The following is a 13,498-nucleotide window of genomic DNA, read 5'->3' on the forward strand; positions in this document are numbered from 1 at the left end:
TCACAGAGGTAAATTGCCATTTTTATCACTGCCTATCAAAGATACATGCTACCAGCATGACTTATAACTGTTAATGTTGATGAGAAAAATTTCCACATCTGAGGTATGGGGAAGTTACTTTGGCTTATACATGATTTGGCTTGAACTTTTGATGCTAACTAGAATGGCCTGTCTTATGGCCTGTCAAACATACATTGCATATCTGCTTTAACCAAAAAAAAAAAAAAAAAAAACCCAAGTCAAAAAAGACACGGGTTCGATCCCTGGCCTTGCTTAGTGGGTTAAGGATCTGCCATTGCCGAGAGCTGTGGTGTAGGACACAGACACGGCTTGGATCCCGAGTTGCTGTGGCTGTGGTGTAGGCCAGCAGCTGCAGCTCTGATTCAACCCCTAGCCTGGGAACTTCCATATGCCACAGGTGTGACAAAAATAAATCACTTATGAATAATATTTTATTTAGTCATTTCTATTTATAGCCGAAACTCTGGGAATTCAAAATTAACATCCCCGCCCATGACCTTCTTATAGATTCCAGAAACTGTTTCATACCATGTGCTCCACGTTGTTCTGCTGTGCTTTGTCCAAAGGGTCCTTTATGAGGTGGCTGCCGTCCCTCTTCACCCAGATTCTCTGCCCATCATCTCACGAGGGAACGCCAAGTCCTCCAGGGTGCCATCGTGCATGGCTGTCAGGGTGTGGCTCCTGGGACACTTTTGCTTATTTTTTGTATGGATTTTTTGAGGTGGATTGGGCAGAATTCTCCTCTGAGCAATGAACTTCTCCAACTCACACACAACTCAGACCTGGAGTTTCTGGAAAGACTTCAGTTGAGGAAAAGGACCAGAGATGATAACAGCTTTCTGACCGCTGCCAACCTCAACTTCCTTGGCGGCCATGAGGTTCAGCTCGAGCAGCTGGGCCTTGAGGTCCAAGTTCATCTCCAGTTCCAGGAGAGCCTGGGAGATGCCCGTCTCCAGTGCATCCGGCTTCTCGCCATTGGGCTTCACAATCCTAGCCCCGAGCTGAACATGGCCTGGACCTTGGCGATGCTGGCTGCTGGCACGCTTTTGAAGATGAGATTTCCTTCGCAGACACCAAGATCATGCTGATTTGCTGTGTCCATGCTAATCTGTCCCTTTGGGAATCTTGAAAGAATATACCCTTGTCCTGTTTCATGTTTGTTCTTTGTTCTGACAAAACATTAAACTGGTTAAGGCATCTGGGAGGCTATTGTGGATATGGTTTTCAGACACATTCCTGCATTCTTGAGAAGTTGAATTTTTTTTTTTTTTTTTTTTTTTTTGCTCTTTAGGGCCACACCCAAGGCATATGGAAGTTCCCAGGCTAGGGGTCAAATCAGAGCTGCAGCTGCCAGCCTACACCACAGCCACAGCTGCATCTACAAACTACACTGCAGCTCACGGCAACACTAGATCCCTGACCCACTGAGGGAGGCCAGGACTTGAACCTACATCCTCATGGATACTAGTCCAATTTGCTGCACCACATTGGGAACTCCAAGAAGTTGAATTTTCTGAAGTATGTCAAACTCAAGGACACCACAAGCTGTTCTCACAATGGGATCTGCTAGTAGCTGCCAGCTGCCACCTTAAAATGGTGTCAAGATCTCTCTCTCTCTTTTTTTTTTTTTTTTTGTCTTTTCTAGGGCCACTTCCCACGGCATATGGAGGTTCCCAGGCTAGGGGTCTAATCGGAGCTGTAGCCTCTGGCCTACACCACAGCCACAGCAATGCCAGATCCTTAACCCACTGAGCAAGGCCAAGGACCGTACCCGCAACCTCATGGTTCCTAGTCGGATTTGTTAACCACTGCGCCATGACTGGAACTCCCTCAAGATCTCTCTTTGTAACCATGCAACCATTTTGATCTCCAACCAATTTTTGCTTAATAAGCATCCTTACTTCTTGCTGGATCCAACCCTAACTGTTGACAAACAATTTATGTAACCTGTGCTTTTTGCCTCTACAGGCCTTCCCTATTTTGTAGTTTGGTGGAATACAATTCAGGTGCTTCTCCAAACTGTGACCCCTGCACTGTCGTCCTCAGTGTGGCTTAAGTAAAACACTTGGCCGAGGTGGCGTTGGTCAGGCTTCTCTCCCATTAAGTTACCCACCCCCATCCCTTTCCATCCTCCTGGAAAGGAAACCATTGCAGCCAACATTTCAAGAGTGGACGTTGAGGCCCCGCCTCTTTGAGGATGGACTAGCTCCATAAATTATTTGAAATTCTACTGAGAGATTTATCTCTTTCCCCAACAGGCTTTTTCTTTTTATGGCCGCACTGCACTATCGAAACTGAGCTGCTGCAGTAACACCAGATCCTCAACCCACAGCCCCACAAGGGAAATTTCTATTAACATTTTTTTATATTTGATAATTTGAAGCAAGGGCTTAAGAAATATAGCTATACAACCCTGTCTATATGTTTATAGCCACCCCTCGTGAATGAGACAGCTGCATGTGCAGACTGATTCAAGTACTGGGTGTGACAAAATTGATGATACATTTTTTTTTTGAAATGGTTAATAACTCTTGGGAAAGTTCAGAACAAATCCAAGGGCAATGTACCCCCATTGGCAAGATGAATGAAATGCCTAAAAAATTCAAGCTATATTAAAATCATGCAAAAATATGTATATATATAACATGGTGAATTTCTAGGCTCAGATAATCATGAGTTTTTTGCTTATGTGAAGGGACCTTTGAAATTTGTAGAGGATATATTTTTTTTTGTCATTTTGCCTTTTCTAGGGCCACACCCGCGGCATATGGAGGTTCTCAGGCGAGGGGTCTAATCAGAGCTATAGCTGCCGGCCTATGCCAGAGCCACAGCAACCCGGGATCCAAGCCAAGTCTCCGACCTACACCACAGCTCATGGCAACGCCAGATCCTTAACCCACTGAGCAAGGGCAGGGATGGAGCCCGAAACCTCATGGTTCCTAGTCGGATTCGTTAACCACTGAGCCGTGATGGGAGCTCCAGGATAATTTTTTTTTGTCTTTTGATTTTTTAGGGCCTCACCTGCAGCATATGGAGGTTCCCAGGCTAGGGGTTGAATTGGAGCTGTAGCTGCTGGCCTACACCACAGCCACAGCAACGAGGGATCTGAGCCTTGTCTTCAACCTACACCACAGCCCACGGCACCGCCGGATCCTTAACCCACTGAGCCAGGCCAGGGATTGAACCGGCGTCCTCATGGTTGCTAGTTGGGTTTGCTAACCACTGAGCCACGACGGGAACTCCTGTAGAGTATAATTTTAATCTTTCGGTACTCTCCTGCCTATTTCTGGATGTCAGTCATCCCTGGCCCTCTGTACTACATACTAGAACATCCATCACTGTGACTATTAAAAACATGCCATCAGTTTTCCAAAGTGTCCACTAGATGGCAGCATCAACCCAGTTAAAAGCTAACATCTTGTCACCTTAAACCTGAAATGTTTCTTTTTAAAGAGAAAACAATGATATTCATGTTTTGGGCATTTATTTCAAAAATAATTTGTACATGAATTTCCTTGGCATTGTCACTGCTGTGGCGAAGGTTGGATCACTGGCCTAAGAGCTTCCACATGCTGCTGTGCAGCAAAAAATAAAAATAAAAAAATAATTTGTATGTATCAAATCTTTTTTTTCCCCCCTGCTACCTCGAAGCATACAGAGTTCCTCTGGAGGGACCTGAGCCTCAGTTGCAACCTACAGTGCTGGGTCAGGGATCACACCTGCATCCTGGCACGGCAGAGATGATGCCAATTCCATTGCACCACAGCAGGAACTCTGAAGTAGGCACCAATCTTTAACTTGCGCATGGGAATTTGGTATATGTGCCATTTTAGAGTTATTTAGAGTTTAGACCCCAATTTTAATGGTGTACTTCAAGAGATTTAATCTTGTGATTATAGAGATGAAAAATATTCTAGGAGTTCCTTCCCTTGGTAGCTCTGCAGTAATGAACCCGACTAGTATCCACAAGGAGGTAGGTTTTATCCCTGGTCCCACTCAGTGGGTTAAGGATCGGGTGTTGTAGCAAGCTGTGGCACAGGTCGCAGATGTGGCTTGGATCTGGCATTGCTGTGCCTGTGGTGTAGGCTGGCAGCTGCAGCTCCTATTCTACCACTAACCTGGGAACTTCCATATGCCACAGGTGCAGCCCAAAAAAAGAAAAAGAAAAAAAAAAAGGCCATGAGAAGAATGAAAACTCAAGCCACACAGTGGAAGAAAATATTTGCCATATAGGTAACACACACTGATATCCAGAATATATAAATCACACCTGCAAATCAATAAAAAAGTAAACAGTCAAGAAGAAAAACATGCAAGCTGCCTAAAAGGAAACCACACAATGAGGCTATTCAAATAACCAACACATGTGTGAGAAGCACAATATCACTGCAAATTCAGGAAATATAAATTAAAATCACACTTGGTTATTTTTCAAATATTTTTCAATTTCTTATCAAATCTTGGCTATCATTTTCTTTCTCTTTTTTTTGCACCATGTATTTTTTAATGATTTTTATTTTTTCCATGACAGTTGGTTTATAGTGTTGTCAATTTCTACTGTATAGCAAAGAAACCCACTCACACGTGTATACATTCTTTTTCTCACGTTATCCTCCGTCATGTTCCATCACAAGTGACTGGTTATAGTTCCCTGTGCTCTACAGCAGAATCTCATTGTCCATTCACTCCAAATGCAATAGTTTGCATCTATTCACCCCAGACTCCCAGTCCATCCCACTCCCTCCCACTCCCCCTTGGCAACCACAGGTCTGTTAAGTCCATGAGTTTCTTTTCTGCAGAAAGGGTCATTTGTGCCGTGTATTAGAGTCCAGATATAAGTGATATCATACTAGAAACTCTCATACTAAGTGAAGTAAATCAGAGAAGGCAAATAACACCATGTATTCTTTTTTTTTTTTTTTTTTTTTTTTTGTCTTTTGTCCTTTTAGGGCCAAATCCGTGGCGTATGGAGGTTCCCAGGTTAGGAGTCTAATCAGAGCTGTGGCCGCCGACCTACACCACAGCCACAGCAACGCCAGTTCTTTAACCCACTGAGCAAGGCCGGGGATCAAACCCGTAACCTCACGGTTCCTAGTCGCACCAGTACGGGGAACTCCCAACACTATGCATTCTTTATGCATTCATCCCTTAACGGGCACTTAGGTTGCTTCCATATCTTGGCTACTGTAAATAATGCTGCAATGAACGTAGGGGGGTCCATGTATCTTTTCACATTTGGATAAATACCTAGAAATGGGATGGTTTGATCATATGGGTCTAGTCTGAATTTTTTGAGGAATTCTCTCATTGTTTTCTACAGTGGCTGCACCCCAATTTGCATTCCCATCAATAGTTCATGAGGGTTCCCTTTTCTCCACATCCTCGCCAACAGTTGCTATTTTGTCTTTTTGATAATAACCATTCCAAGAGGCATGAGGTGACACCAGGATGAGACGTGCTCATGTATGAAGGGATTCTTTTCCGAGAGGTGTTTTGGGGGAACGTTCTCATCGGTAGCTGACTCTACTGTGACACAGGGTGGAGGGGTCTATCAGCTTCAGCGGGCTGCCATAACAAATTGTACAAACCTTGTGGCTTAAAAAAAAAAATGTACTCTCTTACAGTCCCAGGGACCAAGAGTCTGAAATCAAGGTGGCATCAGGCTCCAGGCACAGTCTTCACAGCCTCTTCCAGTTTCGAGATGGGGCTCGAGGTTTTTCTTGGCTTGTGGCTTCAGCCCTGCCATCCCTGCCTTCATCTTCACATCCTGATTGAGTCCAAGCTCTTACTGCACAACACACGATGGGCCAATTAATCAAGAGACAAGTTGTTAGGGCAAGGACTGCTGGCTCTATTCAGAAAGCCAGACCAAGGCGATGGTAGACTGGTGTCCCAAAGAGCCGTCTTCCCTGAGCTAGAATTCAGGCTTCTTTGATCCTAAAAGGGGAGAGGGCGAGAGTCCTGGTTCAGGCCAGACTCCAGAGAGGGTGTGTTAATTTCTTCTTTCCTGCAACCATTAGGCGGGCTTGGTTAGAATGTTTCCTGTCAGCTAAACAAAGGTATTTTAGCTTGACTCTCATTACCTCTAGGCAGGGTTCCCACAGATGGGCCATTGTGTGTAATTTAAGCATAGAGGCAACACTCCTTTAGTGATTAACTTGTAATAGAATACAAAGCTTCTTCCCTATTACAACGTGGCCTCTCTCCCCCAGCCCCCCTTTTTAATATTGGCCACAGGTAGAAGGGCCTGGACTCAAATCCTCAAACCTGTAGCACAGCAGTGACCCCAGCCACAACGTTGATGATGCTGGATCCCTAACACACTGAGCCACCAGGGGACTCCCCTCTTTTCTCTCTCTTAAGGACACTTGTTATTGGTTTTAGGGCTGATCTGGATCCTATAGGATGATCTCATCTTCAGATCTTGAACTCTGCAGACTTTTTTTTTTTTTTTTTAAATAAGGGCCCCCCCCTGTGGCATATGGAAGTTCCCAGGCTAGGGATCAAATTGGAGCTGCAGCCACAGCAACATGGATCCAAGCCCCACCTGGGATTTATGCTGTAGCTTGTGGCAGTATTGGATCCTTAACCCACTGAGTGAAGCCAGGAATTTTGCATAGAGACATCATCAGGTTCTTAACCCACTGAGCCACTATGGGAACTCCCTGCAAAGACCTTTTTACTAAACAAGGTCATAGTCATAGATTCCAGGGGTCGGGACATGGATGCATCTTTGGGGGGCTGCCATTCAACCCACTCCAATAGGCGAGTAACCCACACATGACAAGTCCCCCAAATGCAACCACCGGGCACCTCTGTATGATGGCTAATTTTATGGGTCAACCTGACTGGGCTAAGGGAGGTCAGATAGAGGGGTAAAACATTTTCTGGGGGTGTCTGTGAAGGTTTCTCAGTTGAGAAGAAGAGATGAACATTTGAATTGGTAGACAGAGTAAAGAAACTTCCCCAACATGGGTGAACACCATCTAACCTGCCAGGGGCTTAAATAGAACACAAAAGGCAAAGGAAGGTCATGTTCAAGTCTCTGCTTGAGCTGAGACAGCCACCTTCTCCTGCCCTGACTCTGGTGCTCTTGCCTCTCAGGCCTCAGACTCAGACTGAACCCACTACCAGCTCCCCTGGGTCTCCAGCTTATAGATGGCAGATCCTCAGGCTTTTTGGCCTCCATAGTCATGTGAGCCAATTTCTCAAATCAATCAATCAATCTATCTTTCTATTCTATGTATCTATGTATCTATCTTTCTTCTATGTATGTATGTATCTATCTTTCTTTGTTTTTTTTTTTGTTTTTTTTTTTTTTTTTTTTTTTTTGTCTTTTTGCTATTTCTTTGGGCCGTTCCCGCGGCATATGGAGGTTCCCAGGCTAGGGGTCGAATTGGAGCCACAGCCACTGGCCTATGCCAGAGCCACAGCAACGTGGGATCCAAGCCGCGTCTGCAACCTACACCACAGCTCACGGCAACGCCGGATCGTTAACCCACTGAGCAAGGGCAGGGACTGAACCCGCAACCTCATGGTTCATGGTTCCTAGTCGGATTCGTTAACCACTGCGCCAGGACGGGAACTCCATGTATCTATCTTTCTATTCTATGTATCTATGTATCTATTCTATGCTATGTATGTATGTGTGTATCTATGTATCTGTTCTTTCTATGTATCTAAGTATCTATGCATCTATATATCCTATCTGTATATCTATCTATGTATCTGTGTATCTATCTTTCTATTCTATATAAGTATCTATTCTTTTTATGTATGTATGTATAGATCTAAGTATTTATCTATTCCATCTATGTATCTGTGTGTCTATCTACATATCTATATATCTGTCTATCTTTCTTTATATTCTATTCTATCTATCCATCCATTTGATTCTGTTTTTCTGGGGAACCCTAACTAAAACACTTCTCTTCCCATTTGACTCCTTCCTACACTTAAGTGCCTTTCTCTTAACACTTGGCACCTGCCTTGTCCCTGCCCCACCCTCACCCAGAGGAAATGGGCTTAGTTCTGGGTCTCCCTTGCCTGCCTCGGTCCAAGGCTAATGTTCTGATCAGCCCTGTCCTGCCTTCCTAAGCTGGGCTTGAGTCTCAGTAACATATATCTGATCCCCAATCTTCTCTCACCTGGAATGCAGATGTGGGCCTTGTTGATCCTTGGTCCTACGTGTCCCTAGCTCTGCAGTCCCTTTTCTGTCTCCCTGTGAACTCTGCTTCCTCTGGGCTTCTTCTACTCAGCTTCCTAGGATGACGTGCAGCTGCTACAACCAGGCTCTGTGGCACCAAGGTACATAGTTACTGCTTTGGGCGCCTGGAGCCGAGAGCACCTGACAGGCCATGTTCGTCTTCAGCCAGAACGAGCTCACACTTTGTAAGGACATCTCACCTTCCCCCTCTTTCCTGCTCTCCTTTTTCTCCCTCCTAATTTCTTTTCCTCCCCTTTTATTTTTTCAATTTCATCACGTGGTATATTGGTTTGCTTCGGCCACAAGAAGTCTGCATAATAAACTATCCCCAAACACAGTGGCTTAAAGCAACAGCCTTTTTTTTCTTCTTCTTCTTCTTTCCTTTCTTTTCTTTTCTTTTCTTTTCTTTTGGTTCTCCAGGCAGGCTGGGGCAGTTCTGTTATTTGAGGCTGGGCTGGGCTGGATGACTCTGCTTTAAGCTTCCCTAATGGTCTGTGTGCAGTTGGTGAGGCTCTGACCCACGTGGGTTCAGTCTGGAGTCCAGCTTGATGGGACAGCAGGTGCACAGGGGAAGTTCTTTCCGTAGCTGGCAGAAACATGTGAAGCTTCTTAAGACCTAGGCTTGGAACTGGCGTGACGTCACTTCTATTCCATCCCATTGGCCAAAGCAAGTCACATGGTCAAGCCCCAGATCTGGGGGTGTGGAATTACCCTGCCTAAATGAGGCCTTGGCAAGGGTGTGGATACAGGGAGGGTGAAGAATCGGGGCCAATAAATCCATCTCCCACACCTGGTCAGTGTGTACTCAATATGTACTATTTATCTTACATGTTGGCTTGTATAGTCCCTGGGTTTTGAATGCACATGTAGGAGCATTTAAAACTAGTGTCTGCAAGCGCTTCTTTAACTTGATTTCCTCAAGGGATCAGTTTCAGCTGCAGAAAGCACAGAGGGCCAGGCTGCCTGTGGTTTCAGCAAAAAAATAGAAGAGCTTTGTCAGAAAAAACAAAAACAAAAGCAAAAAATTCCATCCGCCATGAGTCGGGGCTTTTAGGATCAGGGCCTGGGACGCCATGACTGTGAACTAGACCTTTGATTAGCAGAGCCATCAAAATGCAGCTGCCAGGGCTGAGGTCAAGGACGAGGCCTCTGGGTCAGACTGAAGCTTTCAATTCATCTGCAAGATTGCAGGGAAAAGATGAATAACACAAGCCCTCTGCCAAGAGCCATCCACGCCTTATCTCATTTAATGCTCCCCACAGCCCTGGAAAGTGGGTATTTTTAAACCCACGAAATGGAGCACTTACATCTGTGCAATTAGAATAATTCTCCCTGGGTAATTACTTGAATGGAATTTTGTCGAGTGTGACGCAGTCCATTTCCCAGCATTGCTGGAGAATTTTGAAACATAGGTCAAGAACCCTCACTTTCAGGTTATATCAAGACGCCTGCTTAATAGAAAACCCAGTGTAACAGGAATGTCTCATCCACCTGCAGGCAAGGCCTTGAGACAGCCTGGGAGAGCTCCCCAGCCTTCTGCTTTGCAACCTGGAGCATAAGGCTGCTCTGAGGTTCTTCCACTCCCTGGCCGACCTCAGCCTTGGGTCTCCAGGTACCATACATGGGATGCTCTGTGATCTGGGAACAGGCCGAAAACCCACCAGTTCTCCTGGAGGAAGCGGGGACCTTCATGGCCCCAAGCTCTGCGGCTCCTCTTTCCATTGTGTTGGTTGAATGTTCAGATTTCTGCAGGCAGGATGGGAGCCACGTGCTCTTTGTCTGCCTTTGGTCAGCAGGTCTTGGCCACTGGGGAAGAGATGGGCTGGGCGGACTTGACACAGGGCAGCAGAAGGAAGCACTGATCCGTTTCCTGCTCTTCTCCGACACTGTATCTTCTCCATCTCCCATCTGGCCATGTCTGGTTACCCCTCACGTTCCTTTTGTCCCACCGAGAAGTGAAATAGCATGACACGGTTTTCTAGTTGAGGAAACCAGGCTCCAGCAGCTTTCCCAAGGCCACGGAGGCAGGTGGGGGCAGAACTGGACTTGAACTAAGAGCTGTGGGCTCCAGACGGCACACCCCTGCTCCCATATCGCTCCTAGGCTTGCTGATTATGGTACTTCTCACCCAAATCTCCTGGGGGTCTTGGGAAAAAGCAGGTTCTGATTCAGGGATTCGGTCTAGAGAGGCCTGAGACCCTGCATTTCTAACAAGCTCCTACGTGCTGATGCTGACGCCAGCCCACAGACCACACTGAGTCGCCAGAGTAGAGTGTGTTACAAAGAACTCCTGCTTATATTCTTCTTCTTCTTCATCATTTTTTAGGGCCATACCGGCAGCGTACAGAAGTTCCGTGGCTAGAGGTCAAATCGGAGCTGCAGCTGCCCACCGACACCACAGCCACACCTACACCACAGTGTGTGGCAACGCTGGAATCTTAACCCACTGAACAAAGCCAGGGATCAAACCTAAACCCTCACAGACACTGTGTCAGGTTTTTAACCTGATGAGCCACAGGGAGAACTCCTTTTTTTTTTTTTAATATTCTTTTTTCTTTCCCCCCCCACTTTTGGCCACTCCCCAGCACATAGAGTTCCCAGGTCAAGAGTCAGATCCCAGCCACTGTTGCAACTTATGGTGCAGTTGTGGCAAGAAAGGGAGCCTTTGACTCACTGTGCCGGCTGGGAATTGAACCTGCATCCTGCAGCTGCAGAGGCGCCACCAATCCCAGTGCACCACAGCAGGAACTCTCTTCTTTTTTTCTTTCAAGCACAGAGATCTTTTTACTTAAGCATGTTTGTGCCCTGGCATAGACACCTATGCAATTTGAATGGGACCCTCTGTTTCACACTGTAACATATGTACTTACTATGTCAAAAATTGAGCAGGTTTGCTAAAGAATTTTTCATTTTTAGAATCTTACCTGTTTGTCTAGGTTTTAATGTTTTCCAATATCACCAACAAATTAAATCATGTATTATTCCTCTTGATCCTTGCTGCAACCCAGCAGGGCTGGCCGGGCCGGAGCGAGTGCATTATATTTGAAAGGCGAGGAGAGTTGGCATGATGTTTCAGAGGCCTCCTGGTAGCAGACAGCCTCAAAATCAGAAGCCAGCCATCTGATTAGGAACCCGATGCCCAGTTGGCCATGCTACTTGGCTGCTAAGATGTAATTGTGTAAAGCTGTGGGCTCTAGCCTGCTGGGCACAGCTCCGTGGCTGCTGCAAATACATTCTATGTGTTTAATATCACCCACGTCCCTGCCTCTGAGAGCAGCCTTGAAATTGTGGTGACTGTCTTATTATTCCCAGGTCCCATTGTTCCCGGCCTAGTGAGGTGCCCCAGTAAAGCGAGAGATTTCGGAAAAGTTGTGCGTGGCCGTGGGTGGAGAGCACACGCATCTCAGAGGGCAGAGCTCCCGGTTTCCCTGGGCAGGATCGAGTGCGCTTTGCGGGCTGTCGTTGGCAGTGGAAAGGGGCCGCATAAATTATACATTGAAAGAATAGAGGCAGCTGCGATCTGCCAGCAGTTCTGTGATGGCAGAGATGGTAGACTTCTTTGCTGGGCAGCTCTGGGCTGTGCTGAGGGCACCCAGAAACCTCAAAGACAGATAAGAGATCGAAGCTAGGCGTTCAACTTCTGGATTTCCTGTTGGGAGGGAAACAGGCTTTTCTCTATGGTCAAAGCTTGCTGGTCCTTCGGCAAAGGACCAGCATGCCCAGAGGTGCAGCTCTTAGGCAGGAAAAGAAGGATGAAAAGGGCCCTATTGGGAGTTCCCCTTGTGATGCAGTGGAAACGAATCTGACTAGTATCCATGAGGATGTGTGTTTCGATCCCTGGCCTCACTCAGCAGGTCGGGGATCCAGCATTGCTGTGAGCTGTGGTGTAGGTCGCAGATTCGGCTTGGATCTGCTGTTGCTGTGGCTGTGATGTAGGCCGGCGGCTACAGCTCCGATTTAACCCCTAGCCTGGGAACTACCATATGCCGCAGGTGTGGCCCTAAAAAGACAAAAAAAAAAAAAAAAAAAAAAGAAGAAAAAGAAAAGGGTTCTATCAATGAGTGAGTGAGGATGTCAGCCCAGTGAATTTGAGAATGTCGGGGGTCAGGGTTGAAAGGGTAAAGGTGAATCTGGGAGCCCAGCCCATCTGCTGGGCAGCAAGGGAGGTAGAAGGGAGATAGAAGCCTTTAGACAGTGGCATCCCCCCACCCGGAGACCAACCAGCTTATTGAGGGCAGCGTGGGGGCCCCAGGTGCTGGCTTCTCAATTGTAGTCTCAGGTATTTCCCTCTGTTTCACCCCTTTGCCTTTTCATGGATGAGATCTTGGGTGTGACTTTTCTGGAACAGGCCAGGGCTCTAGATTAAAGCAGGTGGCAGCAGGAGTTCCCAGTGTGACACAGTGGGTGAAGAACCCAACTGCAGTGGCTCGGGTCACTGTGGAGGTGCAGGTTGGATCCCTGGCCCAGCGTGGTGGGCTAAAGGATCCGATGTTGCCACGCTGAGGTGTAGGTCATGGCTGAAGTTTGGATTCAATCCTGGCCTGGGAATTTCCATATAACAGGCGTGGCCATAGAAAGAAAGAAAGAAAGAAAGAAAGAAAGAAAGAAAGAAAGAAAGAAAGAAAGAAAGAAAGAAAGAAAGAAAGGAAGAAAGAAAAAGAAAAGAATGGTGGCAGCAGTGCTATAGACAGTGAAAGCCTGGAGAGAAGGACTCATTCTGGGGGCATATGGAAAAAAGGCAAAATCCAGGGCATCAGGGAAATACACAGGTGCCAACAGGTTGTCACCCCTTTCGGTCCTTGTGCAGGACTCTTGGGCCACGATTCAGCTGACATTTCAATACGCCTTGCATTAGGCGACATTGGTTGTTTATCTGCCCCCCAGTTGGTCAACTGCATGAGGGGATGAACTGTGAGCACGCGTCCCCATCTCCTCCATCCAACCTGATTTGACATCTTCTGTCTGCCGGCCAGGTCCTGTGCCGGCACGGGCCACCCAGGGATCAGCGCCATGGTCCCCGCCTTCAGCGACCATTGTTGCAAGGTTCTTATGCACATAATGTGAACGTTATTTTGTAGCTACGCTTTCCAGAGCAGCGCTATTCAAAGGGCTCACCTGCTTCTACAAAAGGAGTTTGCACCTGTCGTGTAAATCAACACGCTTTTAACTCCACTGAGGAAGTTGTCTCTCAAAATGAAAAGTCGGCAGCAGCCTAACCGGGGTGCTTAACTAAGTCATCCATTCATTCTCTAGCACGAGGTCCGGAATCAT

General features: G+C 46.7%; 1 pseudogene; it reads right to left on the bottom strand.

Annotated features, from left to right (window-relative positions):
* Window positions 1-288: 288 nt before the first annotated feature.
* Window positions 289-13,239, bottom strand: LOC100519611 (small ribosomal subunit protein eS7 pseudogene; annotated as a pseudogene).
* Between the last annotated feature and the right edge of the window lie 259 nt (window positions 13,240-13,498).

Source organism: Sus scrofa, chromosome 7, assembly GCF_054392235.1.
Source record: "Sus scrofa isolate SSC_HxYL_T2T_F1_AM1 chromosome 7, Sscrofa_HxYL_maternal_Yorkshire_Landrace_v2.0, whole genome shotgun sequence".
NCBI lineage: Eukaryota > Metazoa > Chordata > Mammalia > Artiodactyla > Suidae > Sus > Sus scrofa.